This window comes from Triturus cristatus, chromosome 8 (assembly GCF_964204655.1).
Source record: "Triturus cristatus chromosome 8, aTriCri1.1, whole genome shotgun sequence".
Taxonomy (NCBI): domain Eukaryota; kingdom Metazoa; phylum Chordata; class Amphibia; order Caudata; family Salamandridae; genus Triturus; species Triturus cristatus.
Window position 1 is genome coordinate 1,006,073,137 of NC_140591.1, and position 18,184 is coordinate 1,006,091,320.

The window sequence follows — 18,184 nt, forward strand, 5'->3', positions numbered from 1 at the left end:
AGGTCTCCCTCCAATGCCAGCAGCTTCCTTCCCCCTACCAGCGAGCTCCTACTTCCTACATAAGTGAAGGTTATACCACTGTTTATCAATTTCAGGAATTCTGCTAGTTACGTTCACACCATTAATCATTTCTTGGATAAGACTCCAAATGAACTTCATCAGTATGTGCCTGGGAGCCGTCCACAATATGCGAACGTGTACAAATTGCTTTTAGCAAATCAGTATGTTTAGTAAGCGAATCCTAAGATAGTGATAATAGGATCATACGTCATAGTACATTTCATTTACCGTATTACAAAAAGAAACTTCTTAAGAATCACAATTTACGATTCGGTAAAACAGACAATAGTACATCTGGCTGTTAGCTAACCTTCTTGCAATACCTAGCTCAACTCCCTCAATAACCCTTTTCCAATTCCTAATAAATTATATTATCACAGTCAAGATCCACTTTTTTTCATCTGAATTTGCTACTTTTAGTGCTTTTTATATGTGGATTTGTGCGAAGTTAATATTGTTTCTGAGCTTCATATACCACCTCACAGAAGTGCAGAATGTAATCAAAGGATATGAAACACTTAAACATTCTTTGCTTATGTTTTTACAGTTGTATTTTAGAATCAATTGGTACCAGTGTTTTAAAATCTGATGTGGGATTCGGATTGTTATTGCTTTCAACATTTACAGTATTAACAATTGCAATACAAACATTTCTGGACAAAAAAATAAATGGCGATTTGTGATGTCAAATAGGAGAAGAGAAATCTCAAATGTACATAATTATGTAATCATTTTATTATTTGTTCAAAGTACAATTTAGCCTGTTGCATAGACGTCTTAGAAATAACTGCTGTTGTGCTTCAAAGAACAAACAGCAAAACGTCCAGTTACTATGGCAATGAAATGTTCTTTCATGTCAAGGGAAATAACATTTTGAGTAGATGGGAATTTACAATAACCTTTTGCCAGGAATCGTAGAATACATTGTAACATTTAATGCTCCTGAAATATTTATATATTTGCGATACATGGATTCGACAATTAAAATTGAATTTATTTCAAATATCACGCCGTTTCATTTAGCATTTAACCATGTTAAGAACACTGGATGCATTTAAGTGACTAGGAGCCTCATGTAGCGCACACTGCAAATTAAATTGCCTCAGGGTGAGTCACTGCTGCATCAAAAAGAAAATAAATCGAAAAAAACAGGTGTTACACAAAAGTGTCTTTTTTCAAAGGGTTTTCAGAATCATACGCCATTGGCCAGGCCTCCGAGGCTCAGAGAGCAGCACTTACATTGAACTAACATGAAACAATTATAGCTGCCGCCTTAGTCTGCAGGTGCTCTAAACAACCAGAAGCTCAAACAAGCACAGGCAATGTGTAGCAAGAGCAATAAGAAAACCAATGGGTAATATAGATAATTATAGGTGGGTAACTGTAAATAATAGGAATATTTTTACTGAGTGGGGTCTGAACGGCATAAAATAGATAATGAGCCAATCTCAAGTTGCCTTTGATGTCACTCAGAAGCCAGAGGTGAAAAACATCCACTTTATACAGAATTACCCATCTAAAATGTTGTTATGTATGCTCCTTTTTCACCTGTCCCTCACTCTAATCAGCTGTGCCTGGTAGAAGGGTCATGGGGAAGACCACGCAAAACACAGCCTCATGTGCGTCAGTTCCCTCTCCTGTCTTACACCTGTTGTCCTGCCACCCACTGCTATTTAATTTAATTTAATTGTGGGTTTATATAGCGCTAGAATCGACTTCCGGAGGAGTATCTCCGCGCTTCGACCGCTGGGGAACCCGTCCTGGCTCACCCTGAGAGATGGTCCCTAATGGGTATCTCTAAGGTGCGACCAAGCATCCCCGGCGGTCTGGGGGGGCCGTTGTGAAGATGAGGCAAGCTAATGCCCAGAGTTGCCGAGTGTGGTCCCTGACTGGAGTAGGCACCGAGGCGAGAGTTATCGAGTCTGCTGACCCTGGTCCACGACCCTGCCGCGTCGGGAATCGAACCCTGGTCCCGGGCCGTCCTCTGCTTTCGGGTCTGCCGCCTCTAACCAGTGAGCTACACCTCTCCGCTATACCCTCCCAAGTTAAAACAAAAACAAAACATACCTAGCATACTGCCCCTACCCCCTTACAAACATAAAATTATTACCTAGAATCCTGCCACCCACTCTACACCACCCTCTTTAGAAAATACCTTTCAATCCTCACCCACGTTTAAAAAAAAAAAAAACTGACCTAGCCTCCTACATCTATCTACACAACCATGTGTCTTTTTCCACCCTTCCTTATCCCTACCCCAGTAGACGCATGCTCTCAGTTTTCCATGAAGAAGAAGGCCGAAACTGTGCTGGCAGGCTTTTGGAGAGCAGTGTAAGCGCAGCTTTCAACTGCCTGCTGGTCATCAGAGGCAAATACGTAATGGAGAATGTGGCAATTTGATGAGAAAAGAGTGCTGTCCACTTTCTCCTACCTCTCTCTTGTCTGTGGAAACCCAAGAGCGGCTGAAGAGGGTGGGCAACAGTGAAGCTGACATTCTGCAGCTTCGCTTGTGCTTCTGAACATGTGGAGGAACACACCATCAACTGCTCCACCAACTCTGCCACCTGCCTGGAAGACTGGAAACACGCAGAGATCAGTCCCTTGCTGAAGAAACCCTCTGCCGACCTGAAGGACCTCAAGAACATCAGACACATTTCTCTGCTCCTCTTTCCAGCCAAGGTCATCGGGTAGGCCATCAATGCCCAACTTTCCGAGTTCATTGAATCTAACCACATCCTGGACCTCTCCCATTCCAACTTCTGAAGCAACCACAGCACAGAGACCGCCCTCCTCGCAGTAACAGACGATGTCCGCATCCTCCCCGACTGAGGTGAAATTGCAGCCCTCAAATCCCCTGGACTTCTCAGCCGCATTCAACACTGCCTCCCACCGCACACCATGCACAAGATTTCACAACTCTGGCATCCACGACAAAGCCCTGGAATGGATCCTCTCCTTCCTCACAAGCCGAACACAGAGTCAGACTACCACTATTCCACTCTGAAAAAAATAAGATCTGCTAGGCAGTGCTTCAGCGCTCCTCCCGTAGCCCCACTCTCTTCAACATCTACATGGCCCTGCTTGCAGACATCATCAGGAACCACAGACTCAACATCGTCTTGTATGCCGACGACACCCAGCTGATCCTCTCCCTCACCAACTGTTAGACCTGGTACCATTGACGTGAGTCTCCCTTCCATTTTTATTACTGATTGCCTCCTCTGTTTTTGACCTGTTTGCTGGTTTAGATGCTTTGGGCACTATGCCACTGCTATTCAGTGCCACAGTGCAAGTGCTCCCTATTGTAAATTCATGTATTGATTAGTGACTCCATGATTGGCTTATTTGCTTTACTTGTCAGACCTTAGTATAGGGCAACACGTGTGCCCTGGGCCTGTAAATCAAATGCTGCTGGTGGGCTTGCAGCACTGATTGTGCCACCCAAGGAAGCAGCTTGTAAAGTGTGTCTCACGCCTGCCATTGCAGAGCCTGTGTGCAGTCTAGTACTGCCATGTCGACTTGGTAAGTGCACCCACTTACCAGTCCCTAAACCTTCCCTTTTCTGCATATCAGACACCCCTAAGGTAGGCCCTAGGGCAGGGTGCATTGTATGTGAAAGGTAGGCCATGCCCTGGTGTGTGTGGCATGACCTGATAGTGAATTACAGCCTATTTCGTTTTTTACTATTGCAAGGCTACCTCTCCCCATAGGCCAGAATGGGCAGCTTGAATATAACATCTTATAATCCTAACTGACCCAGGGAACATGGTAGAAATTAGAGTTTAGTATGCCTGAACTCAGAATGATAAAATACATCTTTTAGTGAAGTTGGTTTTAACATGCTGTGTTTGAAAATACCACTTTTAGAAAGTTGGTATTTTCTTACCTAACCATCCAGCCTGCCTCTGCTAGCTTGTGTATTGCATGTCTGGTTTGTGAGTGACAGGGGCTGGGGAGGCTCCAGGAGACAGGGGGAGTCAGCACAGGGCTGAATAGACCTATCTGCATGTTGAGTGGTGGGTGGAGTAGCACCTGGCCTGAAAAGGGTTGTACCTGCCTTCTACAATGCTGGCTCCACCTCCTGTGGTGTGTCTGAGGACCCTGGTCCACAATGATAAAGGACGAAGGTGTACACTGGCAGAATGCACGTAGAACGGGTTTGAACTAAGTACAGGACCCTCTGCCTTCAGAGGACATAGGATTTACTGGTATAAATATTGTGGCCTAGACCCCAGGACTTTAGATCACTTCTGAGAAAACAAGACAAATCTTTGCCAAGGAGAAGAACCAAGGAAGCTGCAGGAGTTTGGACTACCCCCCTGCCAGTGTGCTGTGTTGCTGGGTTGGCCTGCAGTGGTTTCTTTATTGCCAAGGAAAGGAGAAGGAACTTTTAAGGAACTTTCATCATCTTGCAGAATATTTCTCCAAGGGCTTTAACTTGTGCTTGCTTCCGGCTGAAGTCTCAGGGACAAAATACTTCACCAGCAGCTCCCCCTTTTCCTTGCTGTGAATTCTGTCTGCAGAAGCCTGCGTGTCGCTGGAAGCGTGATTCAATGAGAAGAAGCGGTTCGCAGTCGCAGCTGTTGCCGTCGCATCGACGGAGAGGTGGGTCTCCGCCGCAGAGGTCGCTGCCGCATCACCAGAGAAGTGTGCCTTCGTCGCAGCTGTTTACCGACGCATTACTGGAGAAGCGTGTCGCCACCACAAGGGTCGCCGTTGCGTCACCGGAGAAGTGTGTCGCAGGGCCTGAAGGGCGTGCACGCATCGTCTTCACGTCGTCGCATAGCATCAAGGGCGCCATCTTATCGCATCGCACCGTATTATCGCATCGCATCGAGGCACCATCTTGCCGCATCGTAACCAGAACACAGTATGAGAATCAACGCATTACCTCCTCTCCGGAAAGGAACAAGATGCATCCCCTACTCTGCGCAAGCATTGAGGAGCGACACATTGCCCTCCCCGAAGCAAGGAACCGATGCATCACCCTCCTTGCAAACCATTTGTTTGTTTTGCGTTACGCATCCAGGTACATTTGCGAGAAACGTGTCGCATTTATCATCAACTTGAACTGAGTTACTTCTACCATCTTTAAGTCTATTTTGAGTACAGTATTGTGGATTTTTGTCGTTTGTGGTCTTGTGTTAAGTCTATATAAAGAATACTTATTTTTATAAAACCTGTGTGGTGTCCATCTGTAGTGTTTTCACTGTATTACTGTATGTATTCACAAATGCTTAACACACTGCCTCTGAGATGAGCCTGTCTGCTCGTGCCAAGCTACCAAGGGGGTGAGCAGGGGTTCTCCGGGAGTGTAATCCCCTTTCCCTTACTTAGAAGCAAGGGTCCCTATTTGATCAAAGGTACCTACTTCCGCCAACTAGAGACCCCCAGTTCTAACACCAACGAACCCACAGTCGCCAAGAACAACTTCCACAACGGGATGAAGGCTGTCGCCACCTGGATGAAGAACAACTGCCTCAAGCTAAACTCAGAGAATACTGAAGTCCTCATCCTGGGCTCCACCTGGGATGACTCCTGGTGGCCCGCAGATCTTGGATCCCCCCCCGACATCCACAAACCATACACAAAACCTCAACATCATCCAGGACTCCTCCCTCACCATGAACCAACAGAGCAACACTCCCTCATTATCCTGCTCCACACGCTACGCCTGCGCTAAAAAATCTTCAAGTGGATCCCCACCAAGTCCAGAAAGAAGGTCACCCACATATTCATCAACAGCAGTCTTGACTACGGCAACACACTCTACACTCGCATCACCCAGAAACTCCTCAAGAAACTGCAGAACGTTTTGAACGCCAGATAAATCCTCCATATCCCCCGCCACAGCCACATCATCATCCACCTGAGAGACCTCAACTGGCTCCTAGTCAACAAAAGAATCAACTTCAAGCTCCTTACACATGCCTACAAAGCCCTACACAACACAATACCTGTTAATCTCACCCACCGCCTCACATTCTACGCACACACCAGAGACCTCCGCTCCCCCCAACTAGCCCTGGCCACCGTACCACGTATCCACAAGACCACCGCCAGAGGAAGATCCTTTGTGTACCTCGCAGCAAAGAGCTGGAACACTCTACCTCTCCACCTCAGGCAACCACCGTCACTGCCTCAATTCAGGAAGAACCTCAAGACCTTACTCTTCGACTGAACCACAGTGCCTTCGATGGACCGGCAGCCCCCACCCCCCAGCACCTTGAGAACCTTACTGGTGAGTAGTCGCGCTGTACAAGTCACTTGATTAATTGATGGAATGCTAGAACCTTCCCTTATGATGTAGCAAAATCGGAATATAACTCGTATTGCACTGTTGCTATGCCACAGCAGTGAGTCACCAGATTCGGAATCCGGTATTCACGCTAATGACTCTCTAAGAAAGCATATGTACCAAAGGGTTTTAAACATTATTCTAGTTACCAGCAAGGAGTATTGATTGGGGATAGTCATATATGGCCTACATATTGGGTCTGAGTCATATGCATAAGGCAGAAGGGACATTATGAGCCTCTCTTGAAAACAAAGCTTGGAAAAATCATTAGGTCTTGTATATTTTTTTATTGAAAATATTTACTTTCTTTATTATTGTGTTTAGTTGTTGCTATATGGTTAAGTGAGTGAGTGTATGGATGGTGAGTTTTTAGGTTTATATTTCAGATGAATAGCTAGTAATACAGCCATGCTGTTCATAGTTTAGGACTTCCTCCACCAGATCCAGATTTTTAATCCAGTCCAATATAGAAAGTGTTTGAATAAGACAAATGACAAAATATCTACTTGAGGGGAGAGCTATATTTTTCACAGAGCTGTCTGCAGAAAGGGCCTTTATATTCAAAGTAGGTTTGTCTCACCTTTGAAATGCAAATTAAGTCCTGGCCTTCTCATATATTTTGTCCATTCCCATCCCTTGCCCTTCTAAATTACCACACAGCTAAGATTCAACAGCTCAGTGCATAAGTGCCTGCAACTGTTTTGTCAGAAGCTGTTAGAAAACGAAGCAGTATCTGTGAGGTCTGCACAAATAACATGTCACATTTGGCCTTCAATGGGAACCAAACACCCTATTGTAGCACCTGACTCTCAGAGGGTAGCGTTGCAGAGCAGTCTAAGGCTTACTCAAGGGAGGTGGTGTAGCCTAGTAATCGCCATTATAAGTACGCAGAAATAACACTCAATAATTGATTGTCCAGTCTGTGCTTTGCTTTATAAAAGTAACAGTACATGTATTAGACACACACACACTACTCAATACTATGCACCAATTTACAAATATACATAAGCTGTTGGAATTACTTTGTGACATTGCATAACATCTCCACCCCTCCTGCAGGCGGGATGGGGTCTAGTACCACCACTTCCGTGTATGCACATCATCTTGCACCCTAATGCAGTGGGTTGACACAACCTGGAGTGAGGGTCTTACCAACTGGCACTATCCCAGTGGCGACCCACCCAATCATCTCAACAAGCATTAAAAATAGGTACACCTGCCATGGGGACACATCACGCTGACTGTGCATCTTATACTGTCCATACAGTATACACCACTACATCTTAGTGGCTAACAGTCTGGGCTGTTCTTCCCCTAACGCAGTAGCAAGAATACGTGTTTGGGCATCACTTTAAATGAGGTACTCATCATATTTGATAACAGTTGTAATGCATTGCAATGAAAACCCCTAAAAGGCATCACAGATGAATCACAGGATTAAGCATATACAGCCAGACACCCTAGCAGGAATGTCTGGCAACATAACCCCACTTTGCTTATAATTTCACCTTACACAGGTACTTCACATTACACATGTGACTTTCAGTCCCTCTAAAAAAGAAATAACATGGGTAAATGCATTTCTGGTCCAATTACACCTCTTTACCTCCAGGGGGTGCCCTCTTCCAGACATCCTCAAACTCAGCCCTTCACATTTCACTCCTTGGCACAAGAGAGGAGTTGACCTAACGGCTAGGGCGGTCGACCTCGAATCTGGGGAACTGGGTTCGAGTCTCGGCCACGACGCTGAGCATCCTGTGATTCTGGGCAAAGCACTTAATCTCCCCGTGCCTAACAAAAATGAATGTGTTCTCATGTAACGCAACTGGTGCTATGTAAAGCGCTCTGATACCCAATACCGGGTCAAGCTTGCGCTATATAAAACTGTTTAAAAAAAACAAACAAATCCTTAAGGCACCCCCAGCTGAAGAACAAAAGTTTCAGCCACAGGATGCTGTTGACACCTATGCTGAGCCCTTGAGGGGTTATTCTTTGCAAATCCCCAGAGGCTTAGGGAGGGACTTTCTTCCTTTGTGCTTGAGGAGACGGTGTTGCTCCTGCAGCTCCCGCTGCACCTGGGCACCCATCTTGCAGTGACCCCGTCCTCCTGGGGCCACCACATGCCGAGAAAAAGCGCCTTCGCCTTGCAGGCCAGTCCGGGCCTGCAAGGCATTATGGGGCGCTTCTCCTTTGCTCCGTGAATATTATAGCAGCGGCTCTCCCACCGCGATGGCACCTCTGGTGGCCTCACGCCACTTCACAACATCGTTGGGGGTCCGGTCCCACCCGGACCCTATGCTGCCGGTGTGTGTTTCCGTGGCTCGGGGAGCCCACCCCTGGTCGCTCTTCACTTCTCTTTGGGGCCCCGGTCCCACCCGGGCACCCCGTCCTGCCTCTTGATGGGAGTCTGGTCCCACACGGGCCCCTGCTGCCCACGCGGTGAGCCCTTGTGCCAAAGGCAGCTCGGGCTGCCCACCACCGGCCACTCCTGTCGGCTCCCTGTCCAGCCCGCACCCTCGTGTGCGGCCGGGGGAGTGGCGGGCAGACACGGAGGCTGCTCCCTCTCCAGCAGGTCTTCAGGGGAGTGCAGCGGCACTCCCCCCGCCTTCCCACTACCTAGGGAAGTGCAACGGCACTCCCCCGCCTCCACCTTTAACTCGGGGCCCAAAGAGGTTATGCCGGGCCCGTGAAGAATCTTCACGGGGGGGCGCGACGGCGCTCCCCGTCTTTTCTTCACTGGTGAGGGGGGTTGCACGACGGCGCGCCCCCTCCTCTTCAGCGCCATCACCGGGGCCCTGAGTTGGGGGCCCCAGGCCCGAACCTTTCTTCAAGGGGGGCCTGATGGCGCTCCCCCTCCCCAGATGTGACCGGGTGCCAGGGTGGGTTCCTGGCACCCCTGTGGGCATGTTCACAGGGAGCGCGACAGCGCTCCCCGACTTTACTTCTGCTGGGGGCATCCCCCGGGACCTGACCCATATCTTGGACCGGCGGCGGAGCCCCACACGCTTCATCGCCGGTCCGGCCAGAGATCAAAGGTCACCTACCATCTGGGAGGGGCGTATCTCAGCCCCCAGGGGACCTATCTTCACAATTTTGGCCTCTTCTTGCTCCTGGCGGCACACCCTAGCCACGGGGAGCACTTTCTTTCAACGTCTTGATCTCCAGGAGGGTGAATGCAGCAGGGAGCGGTCTTCACTGGCTCCCTGCGCCAGCCTTTCACCAGGCTCTCTTCCTGGGCCTCTCTTCTCTTTGAGCAGAGGCCCAGGCTTCTACTCACTGGTCCTGGTCTCCCCATGTGGCGCAAGTCAGGGTCCTGGGTCAGTCTGGAGGCTCTTCCTTCCTGCAGCCCATGGTGTCAGGCTCCAGCACCAGTCGTCCTCAGCAGACCACACCCCAGAGAGAGCTCTTCTTCCTGTGAAAACTCTTTGAATAATGGGGAGGGGGCTGGCAGGAAGTCTCTGTTTGCCCTATCAAACAGCGACACATCACTTCTCTGGCCCTGCTCCCTCCTTCCTGCCCAAGCCTCTGGGTTAGTTCAAAATGGTGTCGTCCAGGGGTCTTATGCCACATGGTCTCTGAAAGACCCTTCACCCCTCGCTGCCTTCTCTCCAGAGCAGCTTGGTGCCTGGGACCAGGTGACAGCTGCTTATGGATTAACCTGTAGCTCCAACCATCTTCTCTTCTTGGTGAGGAGGCCTTCGCCCTTGGAATGCTTGTCGTGAAGGGCTAGGCCTCTGATGCTACAGCTTGGGGAGGAAGGTCATTAATCCAGCCTTGCAGGGTCAGCCCCAGCCAGGCCCTGGTTATGAGCTGACTCAGATAAATATGACATTTCTGGATGACCCAAAAGCAGTAAAAATATGACTTTGGACTCTGCAGAATACTTCTTCTCACATAGGTTACAGTGGACTTTAGTGCGGGTCTGGAATAGGTAGGCCCAAGTAAAGTGAAACTAGCCCATGTGCTCCCCATCCTCATGGGAGAGTAATAGAGTGAAAACAGTAAAGCACACTGGCCTTCCCTCAAATGTTTCTTCACATTGTAGAAAGCCTTTTCCACGGCACCACCCAGCTCTGCATAATTCCTGCCACACCATTCACTTTGTAGCTGCTCCTGGGCTGCGCACGCCAGGAATCTCCCCTGCGCAGCCCTTACACTTGTGCGCCTGCATGTACACACGTGTCTGCATGTAACCAGCCCGGGGCCCCTTACTCCGGCTGCAGCGAGGCGGCATAGTCTCACCAGGGGGAGACCAGTAAAATCCCCATGGAATCTCTTTCATCATGGGTTCACTGGGGGTGAGTCCCAACTTATGAGGCTCTCCCACAGTAAAAGCTCAACAATTAGGTGTTCAAAAAGTGAAAAATCCGGGCGGCTCAGATGGTCAGAACCACCTTCTAACAGAAACCGATTGTAATCCTTTCACGATATCCTGCAGGATATGACAGGCATAGATTTACCACCAGTTAATAGGTATGTAGTTGCAGGCAAACCCTTCACCAATCACAATTAAAGCTCCTGAGCTTAAATTATTAAAATAAAATAAAATTCCGATATGTTAATTGAAATGGATCAATATTGGTCCATTTTGAAAGACTATGCTTTTCAAAATACCAGAGTTCCCAGATACTGTTGCAGGCCAAACCATATGTAAGAAAGGATTCACAATGTTGGAAAGACTGTTGGAAAATTTACATAAGCGCTGACAAGTATGGATAGAGCGTTAACGTGAGAAGCACAAGTGACCACATGCTGCTGGCCAGATGGGCTTCAAGGAGCAACCCTTTGCTTGAAAGAAAGATGGAAAGAAGACACTACTGGCAAAAGTAAATAGAGCTTTTTTATTAGGAGTCACCCAGCCTCATCATGATTTTGCAACAACAACAAAACGAAATTGTAATCTTTAAGATGGAGGAAATAAAAATTGAGATCTTCATCAGCCAATAACATTTGTTCACAAAATTTAAATGTGGTTGACCGAAATCGAGATTTTAGAAATCACCCCCTTAAACGGCCACGATATACAAAAGCTGTAACTCTGGCACCTGTTTCAAACATTAACATTTTGAAACCAACTGAATGGAGTTACAATAAACCACGAAAAGCAAAGTTTACGTGTAAAGTTCTACTTTCAGGACACGTTTGTTGTAAATCTGTTCATCCGTTTTTGCTCTAGCCGACAATGAAATTTCCCATAGGGTTTAAAAAGGCAAAATATATATTTTCACCCCAGCAACCCTTTTTTGTCCCCACTTAGAACTGCATGAAAATGGACATGCTGGACCAAAGTTGCAAACACCAAATTTGGTGCAGTTCAATGGGGACTATAGTTATAGACAAAACAAAAACGCCTTTTCGATGGAAAGTGTAGCTGAAGCATAACTAGGGCTCCCGGTTTTATGGTATTTATTTTTTTGACATTTCCGTCTGTATTTATCCATATTTATTGTGGAGTTTGTGAAAAAATAAAGCTGAAACTGGTATATTTCCACATGTATTTAACCAATAAATTTGAAGTCATGCTTGAATGCCTGCCAGGTTTAGTGATATGAACAGCCGCAGACGATAAATCATTGCACTTATATAAAAATATGCACACTTCATTATCAGCCTTGTGCATATCTACTGCTGTTTAAGCCTTTTTCCTAAAATTCCCTTCTTTTTTAACCCTGTTACCTATCAATCCACAAAGTAATTGGCCTGGCAGTCATGGAAAAGTGTATTTAGAATCACTCAGAAAGCACTGAATTTCCGTTTTTATCCACATTTAAAAATAAACACAGGCAAGAAAATACATGGCTTTCGGTCTGTATTTATCTGTAAAAACCAGTAAAAACGGAAAACAGGGAGCCTTAATCATAACTACACAGTGACAACTGCCACTGTGTAAAATATATATCACCTTGGGCAGTCATGCAGTATGCCGCAAACCATCCCCATTTACTGAAGACTGGCTTGAAGCTAGTTTCTCTTCCACATCAATCAGGATAAATTTACGGTCAGGCTGCTCCTGCTTTCCAGAATATGATCCAAGATGGGATTCTTTATCAGTGGCTCAATAATTTACTTTTTCACAGACATCCTCTACAGAGATCTTATTAGATGGGCAGAGAGCAGGATGTAAAAGAGAACACATAATAATGCTTAGAGCTATATGGATTAAATGGCTTTTCCCATTTTAAGGAGTGGAAATCATTGGGATGTGATTCCATTGCGTTAATACCATCTGCTCCAAAAACATATAATAATTCTTTACATTATGTCAAGTTAATAGTCAAGACTCATAAAATAGAAACTCCACTGGATTAAATAAAAATCCTACACAAAATGTGTATTTTGTAAATCTCTTACCTCTCCTCCATATTTATCACACCATGGGTAATATACCACCCTTTTTGCCTCATTCCTAACTTAGTGTTTAGTGGACAGCTCGGTGACAGAAAACCCCCAGCTCGAAGTATGGTGGCTAAAGAGGGCGGGGAACAGACTGCTTGCTAAAACAGTACCATTTCGCCCAGATGCATACTTGCTGAATAGCATGCATCTGGGCAATGAATGCATGTACAAAGTCACCTTAATTTACTCACAAGCTAGACTGAATTTTTGTCAAACGTTAGCACTGCATAAGAGGTTGGTTTGGGGCACTTGAAATACTACTTACTGTCTCTCAGGTTAACTACCACTCCAGAGGATAGGTGGCTTCACTGGCTAATCAGTCTAATAACTAAAAGGAGGAGCTCACAGTCAAAGGGGGAACAGAGCACCCTGCTTAAAGTAAAGCTGCTTCCTATCTTAGCAACAGAAAAATTATATAGGCAGCTGTCATTCCATTGTAGTGTTAATTGGGGGTCAACAGTGAAAAGGTAGCATCCTTGTAAGTATTTAGGCTGGCTGCAACATGGGTTATAACTCTGAGAGTTCAGAACGATCTTTGTGTGACTGGACATAAGTTACACGCTGGATTTCTGGCTAAAGCTCCCACAGCCTTGTTAAAGCCCCATGGTTTACAACCGCAAAGGCGAAACGTGTCAGCCAACCTAACTAGAATATGTTTGGATGATCGTTACACACATAATAAAAATAATAGAGGAAAAAGCACTCTACATAGCAAGATTACCAGATTATCATGAATATTTCCCTTTTATGATTGGAAAAAGCTGTAACCTTCGACAATGATCCAGCGCGAAACTAAATATCTGATCAGGGATTAATACTCACAATATCTCAAAACAGCCCATACACATTCACCCATATCCCTGATGCGCTGGGGTCAATTTTGTTTCAATAATCTCAGTAATCAATGTTGTTTATTATTTCATAGTCAATATCTTATCTATATATGTTTCTAACTTTTACATTCAACTGTACCTCTACTTGGTCGACGGACCAATTATTTGAAGAGTTGATGGTAATGATATGACATTACCATCTTATTTAATCAGTTGTTTGAATAAATCACAGACTCTTGGTACAGATTAATAAAGTTTATCAATATTATTTCTTAATTCTATAATGCTTATATGCGAAGTGGTACAATTACAAACAATGAATTCATCAGAATAGAGAAGTTGTCATTAAAATGCAAACAGACACACATTCTTTTCTCACATCAATAAGAACAATATCCATTTAAAGGAGGGAATAGATTAAGAGAGAGCAGTTTCAGCAAATATTATGCAAAACCAATATTATGAGGGAGTGGATAGGTGAATAGACAGAAGTTTCAGAATCATACATTTGCATGTATGGTGATACTAACCAAACAGGTCTGTAGGAAAACCACCCCCCTAGCCCAGGGAATGGTGAGGGTCCCCTGAGATAGGATCAAGGAACAAAGGAATCAAGACCCGAGTCAGGTAAGGACAGGAAACTGCTGGGTCTCTCTGCAAACCGACGATCAGCGACGCATCCACCCTTCTCTTCCTCCCTGCAAGTCCAAACCACACCCCTAAAGGCACCCCAATTATACCCAAAAATCTCCATTTCCATCCCACCTAAATTGCCACAACTCGCATTTTCTAGCAGCTGATTGGCTATCCCAGTAGGTGGTTCTATCACCCCATGGTGACTTCACCCAAACATACATTTCTTTGTCAAAATTTCTGTTCCCACAAGTTTTTTAATTCTTTATTCATACTACCTGCAAATGTTACAATTTGATAAATGTAATAACATTTTTGAGCGTCTTCTGAGGAAGAGACATCCGATCCCACAGTTGACCATGTTCCTTGGCAAACTGACAATCTTTCCGGGACCCATGTCCTTCACCTCGGGCACCTTTGCTGCTGAGCACAGCACATCTGCTCGCTTCTGACAGCTCTGTTGAGCTCCTTCTTTCTTCCTCCTCCCAATCAGAACGGCTCTAGGCAAATGGGGTTTGAGTCCCGCATTCTACAGTAAAATGTAAATAAAGTTTATTAATTATATGACAATGTAGTTTTTACTGTGTACCCCCCTCCCGTATTCTATTCCCAGTTAATATTACCTAGCATAAGCTTTAAGCGGAAAAAAGCAGCATCAATTGGTACTCTGAAGCAGAATGCAACATGCATCTACGAATTGCGCATGCGGCATAAACATTTTTCATTTATCTTTCAAGCTCACTGAATTATAGGTTTAGTCTTTTATATATTATTTCACATTAGTGTCAGTTTGCGCAAAAGCTTTTTCCCGTGTGTGTGTGTGTGTGCAATGCATGTTAATTTCCATTTCTACCTACTGTTGGTAAATGTTATGGGGGTGTTACTCCGAGCAAGTTTTCACCTTGTGAAATCTTGCTCCATCAACAACTTTAACCAACTTCAATCCAAGGAAGCCTTAAAGAGGGAGTAACTCGTGATCATAACGGACTCCAACACAATTGAAGGCCAATAAACTTAAATAATTCTTAATACTGGAATAAAGGCTAACCCAGATTCCAACCCTGAAATGGTCAATAGTCTAGTAGGCTCAACACATCCAAACCCTTTCTTCCATCTGATTATACTCAATATGGTTCCTTTATACTTTAGTTTCATGGAATTTCCACCACTATTAGGCTTAAAAAGATTGAACATGTTTGTCAGTTCAGTTCTTTCCAAGATTAAGACTTCTTACTGCTGGTGATTCAGTGTACTGTCCAGATAATCACTTACACATTCCCAGACATCCTGCTCATCATAATTCCTTTGTCAGTAGTGACTGGCACACATTTCTAGCTCAAGGCCATACCTGAAACCAACCCTCAATGTTCTCAGCACTGAAGATGATTTGTTCACAGGATTTAACATTTATAATCACCCTGGCTGTGGAATTTTAAATGTGCTGGGGTCTGAGAATTGTGATGGGCTGGTAGTCCAGTAAGGAGACCGTGCACTGCATTCTGGATAGTTAAGGGGTTGTTGGATAATTAGGACAGGTCCAGTTTGTCTGCGGGATCTTGAATGATAGAGAGGGGTTTTCACTTTGTTTATTTGTGGTACAAGACTGAAGGCCATTTGCACCTCTGGGCTTTTAATTACTTGGGCAGGAAGGAGGAGGGGTTAGCTACAGAGCTTTGCCAAGGTAGGTGGAGGATGTTTGGGCTACACTGCATCATTTCTGATTTGATAAAGTTCTGTTAAGTTGACTACAATCCATCGGTCAATTTATACAAGACAATCACTCAGGATTGCATGCTCAAATGTGCAGTCTTTATTAATGTTGATTGTGCTTACCACTAGCATAGTGGTAGCCTGAAATTCCAAATAATTTGATCACAGCGACAATGTGGCTTAGAAGTATGCTAAAAAAAAAGCAAGAGCCATAAGGTGGGGGCTTCTGGTATGAAGCATGTTTTTGGGTGAAACTTTCACTAACCCTTCACAAGTGATTATTTGAGATATGTTTGACAGCAATAACTAGATCCATTTTGCCCCCTAGCTAGTATTTCAATTCCCTTATGCTTTGAGGAAGGATTTTGTGATTGACAATAACCAGCTTTTGATTACTCCATGTGAATCAATAGTGAGGCTCCATACCAATTTTATCAATTTGTTTTAGGTCATCTCATTTGAATAAAAGGACCAACTCTGTGCTTTAATCATGTCACATATGCACCAAGAAAGTTGTATAATAGTCATTCATTTGGTTAGTGCTCTCAAGGGGTTTTGCTAGGAGTGATTTGTAAAATGGGTCTGTAGTTGGATGGATCATTTGGGGCGGCATAGGGGTCTTTGAGAAGGGTGTTAATTTGGGGCATTTTGAAGGCTCTTGTCAAGTTTTTAAGTATTTACTGTAAAAACGAACGGGAAGCAGGTATCGCAGGGGATAGTAGTCAACAATAATAGAGATAAAAGAATGGGTTGCACTATTTTCATGGCAAAAATTTCAAGCCTAGTCAGCATTAGAGGGCTAACTTGGTAGAACATTTTCAAACATAAGTGTGTCTTGTCTTGCTCGCCCACAAGACATGTCAGCAAGTAGCATAATTTGTAGGTGCAGCCTGATCATCGGCCAGGTCCAACACACCTTCCAGACAGGCACCAGTAATTGAAATTAGGTCAATTAAAAGCAGTTGTAAGGTCTAAAAAGTCATAGGCATGGTTTCATAATGAACAAGGTTTCACCAGTGCCAAATAATCAAGAACTAATGTAGCCAGGGCATGTTTTGGATCCTATCTTGTACTTTGGGAACAATTTTCAGATCTAGTGGTACCTATAGCTCCAACAGGTTATCTTGCTTGCAGTTAAAACACATCATGCTGCTCTGAGATGTGTGATGCCTACAGTTTTAGTGTGCCTGAAGGTTTTGTAAATCTGATATAATCTCATACAATGTTATTGAGTTGAACTTATCCATGACCATGATGTACACCTAGCAATCTAACTCTTTTTATTCACCTTAGAAGTTTAGAGACATTGGCGCTATGTTCCTCACTTAAGCTCTACTCAACAACATTCCTACATATAACGACCACTAAGATACAAATGCTGATGGAAACAGTATTTATGGTTTCTTTGGAGATGGCTATGGTAAGGAGGATTGAGATTCAATTGGTGGTTATCATTTGATGGCTTGGCCAGACCTGCACCATTTGGTGCAGTCATATCAGTTTGTAGCTCGGACCTAGCAGAGACTCTCTTGACTGTAATGTCATGTGAAAGGTTCAACAGGCTATTTGGTGGGACTCTGAGGCATTAGCATTAATGAGGCTTTAAACAGGTCCCGATAGTTACATGCCTGCAAGGATGAGACACCAGGAAACTGGTGTAGCTGGATGCAAGAAATCAAAAACATGTTTTTGTACAGTTTTCCATCACAGCTTGAAATCTAGCAATGCGTGTGTGCCTACTTTGTCTTGTAAAAAAGAAATACACTTGAATAATGAGCACTACCATGCATTTACAGATGGAAGAGTTTGAGACCAAAGTGGATGAGCAGCGTGTTTGGCTGATTGGCATTCACAGCCCAACCAAGAAAGATCCATCCATCCATCCATCTATCCATCCATCCATTGATAGATCATTCCACAGATTCATCCATCCATCCTTAGATCTATCCATCCATAGATCCATCCATCCACCTCTAAACACTTCAGGTGGCCAACATAACAAAATAAGCTAAGAAGTAGCTAGAAGTAGCTGGCACAAAGTGCCGAAGTGATGGCAATAAGAAACACAGTCTGAGTTAAGAGTCTGAGTCGTCATTCAAACCAAATGGAGGTCCCACTGTGGCATAATGAATGGAGATTGAGGAAACATATGTCCTTTTAAATAATGCATCATGATGGTCGATTTAAACAATGAGTGCTGATCAAACAAACAAAGGAAGGTCAAAAGGGACAATAAGTAGCCCTTAACAGTGAC